Source organism: Pinus tabuliformis, chromosome 1_2 (assembly GCF_031772625.1).
Source record: "Pinus tabuliformis cultivar Carrire ecotype Pingquan chromosome 1_2, CPIR1, whole genome shotgun sequence".
NCBI lineage: Eukaryota > Viridiplantae > Streptophyta > Pinopsida > Pinales > Pinaceae > Pinus > Pinus tabuliformis.
This window is the reverse complement of record NC_142298.1, coordinates 1338226264-1338234160: the sequence shown is the minus strand read 5'-3', so window position 1 is coordinate 1338234160 and position 7897 is coordinate 1338226264. Positions and strand designations below refer to the sequence as shown.

At 35.4% G+C, this 7897-nt stretch overlaps 1 pseudogene across 1 annotated transcript; it reads right to left on the bottom strand.

Annotated features, from left to right (window-relative positions):
- Positions 1 to 4710: 4710 nt before the first annotated feature.
- LOC149211141 (protein CDI pseudogene) lies at positions 4711 to 6443 on the bottom strand (annotated as a pseudogene). The gene is made up of 2 exons (XR_016252987.1): positions 6241 to 6443; positions 4711 to 6067 (listed from the first exon to the last, which is right to left on the bottom strand). The product of XR_016252987.1 is annotated as a protein CDI pseudogene (transcript).
- Between the last annotated feature and the right edge of the window lie 1454 nt (positions 6444 to 7897).

The following is a 7897-nucleotide window of genomic DNA, read 5'->3' as shown; positions in this document are numbered from 1 at the left end:
TAGTTCTTCGAATCATGAGGCTAATAAGAGTTACAATTGATTTCTAACTCTCATCATCATCATTAACCACTCGTGTTCTCTTACACTTGAGACCATTTAGAATTATCAACACACTTATCTAATTAATTCCTACTTTAACCACTCAAAACATTAATAATTACATACATAGGAATATAACTTCCTTGAAAACACAAAACCCCCTATGTCTACTAAAATACAATGATAGATTTGAGTTAATGCTCCTGCATCAAGAAGCAAATGATTGATGTCTTCATAGGGATTTTAAAGGATAACATTCAACATGAGGTTCGTCTTTGGAAACCTGATTCATTGTAGAAGACATTGAGGTTGGCAAGAAAAAAATGAAAGAAAAATTATGGAAACAAAGAATCCCACCACTCACGACTATAATTATGGGAGTGTTTTTTCTCCTAGCCTTCCACAACCTACAAGGTTTACACCACAACAATTGAAAGAAAAAAAAGAAAAATGGCTTTGTTACAATTGTGATAGCAAATACACTAAAGGTCATAAGTGTGCTAAGAAGAAATTATTTTACATAGATTATGAAGAGGGGGGAAGAAAAATATCAATAAACATAAAAAAAAGATGATATACACCAAGAACCAACCCAGGGAAAGAAGAAATGAATCCTACCATATCTTATAAAACATTGACAAGAATTACCACTTCTCAAACTCTCAAGATAGAAAGACATATCAAGAAGAAAAAGGTTCAAGAAGTGAAAGATCACATCGAGAAAGAAGAAAATAGTCCAACCATATATTGCAATGCATTGGCCGGAATTACCACTCCTCAAATTATTAAGATAGAAGGACATATCAAGAAGAAAAATATTCAAGAAGTGAAAGATCACATCGAGCATCAAGAAATGAATCCGACTATATCTTGTAATGCATTGGAAGAAATTTCCACTCCTCAAACTCTCAAGATAGAAGGACATATCAAGAAGAAAAAGATTCAATTAGTGAAAGATCACATCGAGCATCAACAACAAGTTCTTCAACTTTTAAAGGATAATGCCACTTTGGTGCGGAATCGAATGAAACAACAGGGATATCAACATTGTAGTGAAAAAAGTTTTGATGTAGGCGATTGGGTATTTTTACGACTACATCTCAAGTAAGCTATTTATGAGAAGGAAATGTTGGCAATACTACATGCACTTAAGAAATGGCGACCTTATCTAATCGGAAGACACTTTAAGATAAAAATGGATCATGATAGCCTTAAATATTTTTTAGAAAAAATATCATCTTTAGAAGAACAGAAAAAATGGGTCACAAATATGTTGGGTTATGACTTTGAAATCATCTACAAAAAGAGAAGCAAAATGTTGTTGTAGAGGCACTCTCAAGAAAGGATGAGGATGTGGAAGCATTGTTTTGTGCTGTTTTTATTATCTAACCAAATTGAATAAACGAAGCAAGGGATGAATGGAAGAAGGACGAAGAAGTGTGACCACTCATTCAAAAGTCGCAGAAGATCCTAGTTCAAACAATATTGCCAGAACTTGACGAAGAAAGAAAAATCATATTGTAACCTGGAGTAGTCGCAGAAACAAGAACCTGACAACTATGAAATCAATCAATTTTAGAGTATATCATTAAGTGGAAGAACTTACATGCTGAAGATTCCACATGGGAGGACAAGAATTTTATACAGAAGCATCAAGAACTACTCAAGCGTTGACGACAACACTTTTTGAAGGAGAAGAGCATGTTAGGTCCCTATGCTACTACTGTAACCCGTTATTGTTATTAGTGCAACCCCCTTATTATATTGTTGTGCCCATGTAGTCCCCATATTGTTATTATTGTATTTCATAGAAGGCCACTACTGTTATATATATATATATATATTATTCTGTGGTTCACGGACACCCTGGTCAACGGGTGGCGCTACGTCCATGGAAATATCTGCATTGATAGACCCCGAAGGGGGTCTAGCCCCGCGGCCCACTAGCAAGGCCTGACCCCAAGGGCTTCGAAGAAATTGGACCCTGTGACCTCCCGATGGTGAGGCACTGATTTTGACCAACTGAGCTAACCATCGAGCCTGCTCACTATTGTTATTCTTGTGCCATTACATTATTATTGTTAGGTCGGCTCTGATTATATTATGACCCCTTAGACTCCTATATATAGAAAAGAGGTCTTATCATTTTTATCATCCAAGAATTGTTCATTTGTGTAATGTAAAGGAAGTTGCCCCCTCGAAGAGGCTTTATTTTGAAGGCACTTATATATCTTTTCTATCTTTTTGTGAGCTAATTTCATAACATATTTTGGATGTACCTTTTTACATTCCATATTTTGCTAAACTGATACAATTTTGAAGTGCCAGATTTCTAGATGGTGTTGTTCCAGAACAATTTGATATATGCCAACATTGTGACCAAGTTGGACATATGAAAGATTGGTGTTTTGATCTTCCCCCGTGTGAACATTGTGGAAAGCGAAAACATCATACAAATATATGTTCCAAAAAAAAGACTACATCAAGAGATAAGACAAATTTCGGATGGATTGCTTATTGGGATTGGACGAAAACAACCAAGAAGATTCACAGGGCATACTCAAGGATATGTTCGAGAGTGATGACCAACCTTGCAGTGATGAAGAGTACTTCTCACCTGGTATTTGACAAGGGGGAAATTGTTGATGGTCTGCTATATGTTCAAGTTCGAGATGTCACGTGAACTAGAGTCAGAGTTGAGTTGATTGAGCACTTCCATGTTTGGAATTGTTCGAGGGACTGCTGTGATAGTTCCAGAGTTTGTGGTCACTTTAAAACCACATTTTTGGTTGTTTAGAGAACCACTATGAAAGTTCCAGAATTGGTGTTGGTTGAGACTTTGAGTTCTCTCATATTGGTTTATGGTCATCCTTAAAAACCATTTTTTGAAAGACATTCAACGCTTGGCTGAGATGCATTTTTTCATTTTGAGCTCTCCTTCTTGGACCTTGTTACATCCTTTCGGATTAAAGGAGAGTTATTGAAGTCCAAGAATACTCAAGAACTAATTCTATTGTTTCCTATATATATTTATATGTACATCATGTACATAATTATTTGAGATTGATTAATATACATTTGATTTGGTTTCCAGTCTCGTGTGTTTTACATAAAGAAGGGTCACCCCATACACTTTCACTTATATCTATAAATCATTTTACAATTTAGTGTAAAAGAATTGTGTAAATATGTCCATCTTTTTTAAAATAAAATTAAAATATTCTCTAAATGGAAAAACAGAAAAAAATGCTATGCATATTTAATTAATTGTCCATATTAACTTGGTATAATTTCATGTAAAGAAATTAAAAGTAAAAATAAAAATATGTAAGTAAGATGTTTAAATTACATTTTAACATTGATATCAACTTCATATATATCTATGTATAAAAAAATTATTAAAAAAAATAGTTTAATGTTGTATAGAATAAAAATACAATGTGAATTATGAATAAAATATTTTAATATGAATTGATATTAATGTATATTTAAAAATATATTAATAACAAAAAAACAATTTCACCTTGTCTCATCAAATGGCTCAATACACATGTTATGTGATGTCTATAACATGCAAAAATACAATTTAAACAATACAAAATTACATTTTGTTTTTTGCATTCCAAAATAAATTTACCTTTAAAAAATTTGATCTATGAAACTCATATATATTCTAAAACTCATATTACACCATGATTGATTGAAACTCATATATATTCTAAAACTCATATTACACCATGATTGATTAAAATAGATCTATAGTGATATATTGACCGACAAAGATACAAGAGTGCTATAGTGATATATTGCCCTGTGATATATTGACAGACAAAGATACTATGAAAGATGGTGAGCACCTCGAGCCATGGGAAGAACACGGGAGCCATCACTAGGTCAAAATCAGGATCAAAATATCAAACAAATAACCCCTACTAAACATCCAAATCATTGCATTTCAATCAAATTCCGACTTTCGAATTACAGGCAAGATGCTTTGAATCACAGAAGGCCCTGTCACATGTCGATGCCACAAAAAGTTTAACAAAAACAACTAAGAACCAAGTGTATAGTGGTAAATCCGGGGAGGTTTCACCAATGCCAACAAATAAAAAGAGCAGCTCTGTATTCATATAAGATTTAATAATCGAATTGATGGAAAATTCTATAGAATCAATATAATGTTACAGAATACATTCCGGAGGATGCTATTAATATAAGCCTCTGATAACAAATCATCAAGACCTCCTTGTACAATATAAATGAATTGAACTATTAATTAGTACCCAAAACAACTATCATATAGCTCCACTTACATCAGAACCATACCGGAGGATGCTATTAGTATAAGCCTCTAATAACAAATCAACAAGGCCTCCTTGTACAATATAAATGAATTGAACTATTAATTAAAACTACCCAAAACAACTATATATAGCTCCACTTACATCAGAACCATGCAGCGGCTGAAGCAGGGCAATACTGAATCTTTTTGTAGCAGGAAGACAAAATAGAGTCTCACCACATATTATGAAGCAATTGGTTAAGAATCCAATCAGGTCTGCTACAGTTTCAAGCTGTCCTCGAACAAAAAATTGGATGGCTTGCTGCCATCCAGAGCTTATCAATCTATAAATTTGCCAATCAAAGTGCTTTCCCTCAATCAATGCAGTGTCTTGAAAAAGATTAAATGTTCTTTCACTGCACATTCCCTTCACCTGTTCACGACCTACTCAGGCCTCAACCGTGGGTTCTTTAAGACTACTGGCACTCGGAGCAAGAATCTTCTCCTTAAAGTAAAAAGCCAACAGTTTCTTCAAAGCATCAACCTCTTTAACCTTACTTTCCAGATTCACAACCGTGCTCTCAATTTCGCCAGATCTCTCAGCAATCCTATTATCCAACAACTTAATTAGCTCATCCTGAATAACCCGCTGGATCTTCTGCGTTCTGATGTACTCATCCCTCTCCTTCAGCCAGAGATCTGCAAACTCACAGTCCTTCCATGCCTCGAACCATGGACCACCTGACGTATAGTGAATTGCCCTCGGAAAACTGTTTTCATCATCGACTTTATTGTGACCGACAAGGAAATTCCAGACAAAAGGGATTGAACCAATGTCATCATCGTCAAGCCACGTGAATCGATGCAAAAATGCACCAGACTGAGAATTCACAACACTAGGTGTCAAAACCCTGTTTTTCGGATGCGAGCAATTGTACAGCACCATGGATGACCAATTCTTTCTAGGATAAACAGTCTGTGGAACGCCGTCCATCTTTGTGGCGTTTTTGGGAGTGTAGTCATGCTTAACACACATAATTGCATACTTGTCATCAATAAGCTCAGCCAAATCCCTGATATCTGCAGTATAAAGAAAATCACAGTCTATGAAAAGCGCCCAACCTTCGAAACCGGCCAAGAACGGAGTTAAAAATCTGGTAAAAGAAAACTCTGTGCTCTCGGTTTTATCCCTGTTTCGCCAATACAGACCAGTTTTGCGCAAATCGTTCTGTTTAATGGGAATTATCTCAACCGGCATGGTCGTATGCTTGAGAATCGAGTACCGGCAGACTTCGTAAGCCAGATCTTCTCGCGGATCGTAGCCTATAAAGATCTTGATCTGGTTTAAAACCTTTCCGCTCTTTGTCACCACGGGACCGACGGTGTCCCCTGGCGAGGGACTAATTACAGGCTCTGAAGTGGACGTCTGCAGCTCATTTTGCTTTAAATTCTCTGAACTAGCCAACGCAATTGACGAGGATGCTGCTAAGCCAAACCCTAGCCCGGCTGCTGCTAAGATTAGCTTAACCGTTCTCTGCTTTGGAGCCGCGGACTGTGAGCGTGAATTTCCATAGGTATGGAAGCGCACACACAGCTTCGATCCGCTGGAATTTGAAAAGCTTAAAGCCGGGACAACTTTAGGCGAAATCCTTCTGATACAGTGGCGAAAAACGGCCATAGATGGCATCTGTTGAAAGCTCTAAAGGAGACGCAGAGAATGAAGCTTTTATTTCAAAGTCTGAAGCTCTGCAGGGAAAAATTCAAATAAAAAACGACATTTAGCAACTGATAACGGCCATAACTTATGTTTTTCGAAATCGATTACAACACTGACACAATTTATCAGTCAGATCTGCATTTTGATGGCTGCAATTTTAAAGCAAAACTTATTTCGATACAGTGAGAAGAAACTGCCATACCTGGTGTCTTTCGAAAGCTCTCAACAAGGCGAACTTAAGGAACCGTCGAGATCATACTCAGAATAACTGCTCCAAGCTCTACAAGCTCAATACAGGCTGGATTCGAACTCCAGACCGCTCGAAGCTCAGTTATTCAGAGCGTAACGAAATTGCATAAATAACGGCAAATTTAGCGGCATTACTCTCCCGTGCTGACTTAGGGGTCCAATTCGGCCACCGACATGCCGCGTTGAGCCAGCTGGTTACTGCGTTATCATAAAGTTCTAGTACATTAGTGGAGTTAGAAAATTAACTTGCGGGTGGAGTTAGGCTCTTACCGTAATTGTATAAAGTCTAATGAGACGTTCCGTGGTCCTCCGCTTGTCCTTTGTTCGCTGTTAATTGAAATAAATATTGTTTTATCTACGCAATTTCAATAACTGATTTCAATTATAAATTTATTAGGCGGCTGAGTGGGATTCTATCATTTTCTGTATTTCCTTGACTTTGTTTTTTTAATCCATTTTCAATTATTTAACTTTTATTGTTATTTTCTAAGTCAATTTAAATCATTTAAGGGAAGTGATAACATTGTACTAGATTATTTTGAAAATTTGATTTAATAATTGATATATAAATTTAATGGGAAAATATTTTGTAAAATGTATAATTTCGGTTAAGTTTTATATTTCAAATATTTAACATAAATTTTCATTTTTTTGGGATATTATTTTTTATTATTTATTTATTTTATTTTTTTCACTTTTTAGTATTTGGAAGTTGATTGTTATATTTGTCTTAACCCTGGATTTATCCAACATTGAGAGGGATTATTTTATCGATGTGAAAACCTTTTTTTAGTGCAAAATTTGAGGAAAAATTTTCACCTCAAGAGATTTGATCTCTCTTGGCGCTTGATAGATCCAGGGTTAAGATAGATCTATCCTGATTTTAGTCATGTGTAGTCACACAAAATACAACTTGAGTTGGCCTAATGATGAAGAGCACATGTTTCTTCCTAAGAGGTCATAGGTTCAAAACCAGAGGGGGGTAGAGTATGTATGTCTTCGTAGACTTAACAATCAAATTGCTACGCAAAGGTGGGTCCCTTGTCCCACAAACAAGGGGCTCTCATACACCATTTTGGTGTCTAGCTTGGCCATGACCTTAAAATTGGATTAAAAAAGTAAAATATTCCAAATATGTCTAAGATAATATGGTCATTTTAATTTTAAATTTCAGTTACCTTAGTTTTTTGAGATGATAGACACTGTCAATAACTTGAATGATGAAATAAAAATTTTGAATGTAAAATGACAATGTAACAATGTTGAATGATAGATAATGTGAATGATAAGAATGTAGTCAATTACAAATAATCTTCATTGTGATCATTCTCAAACTATTTTCTTCTACTGTTCTTCTTGTCACATTTGTTAGTTTTTCCATATTTTCATATCGATCATATGAAAATGGCGATTGAAATCATAGACCATTCAAATCTTTAACTCAAGCTATTGTAATAAACGACATACCTTGTCCCTCTTGCTCTTCAATATTAATAGTAGCTTTCTCCAATGTCAATCATTGTGACTTAGGGAGTGTTAAACCCCAAGTAAGTTTCAATGGTAATTGTTTTTTGTTGGACAATTTGTCATTGATGTCAAAGGGTGAATGG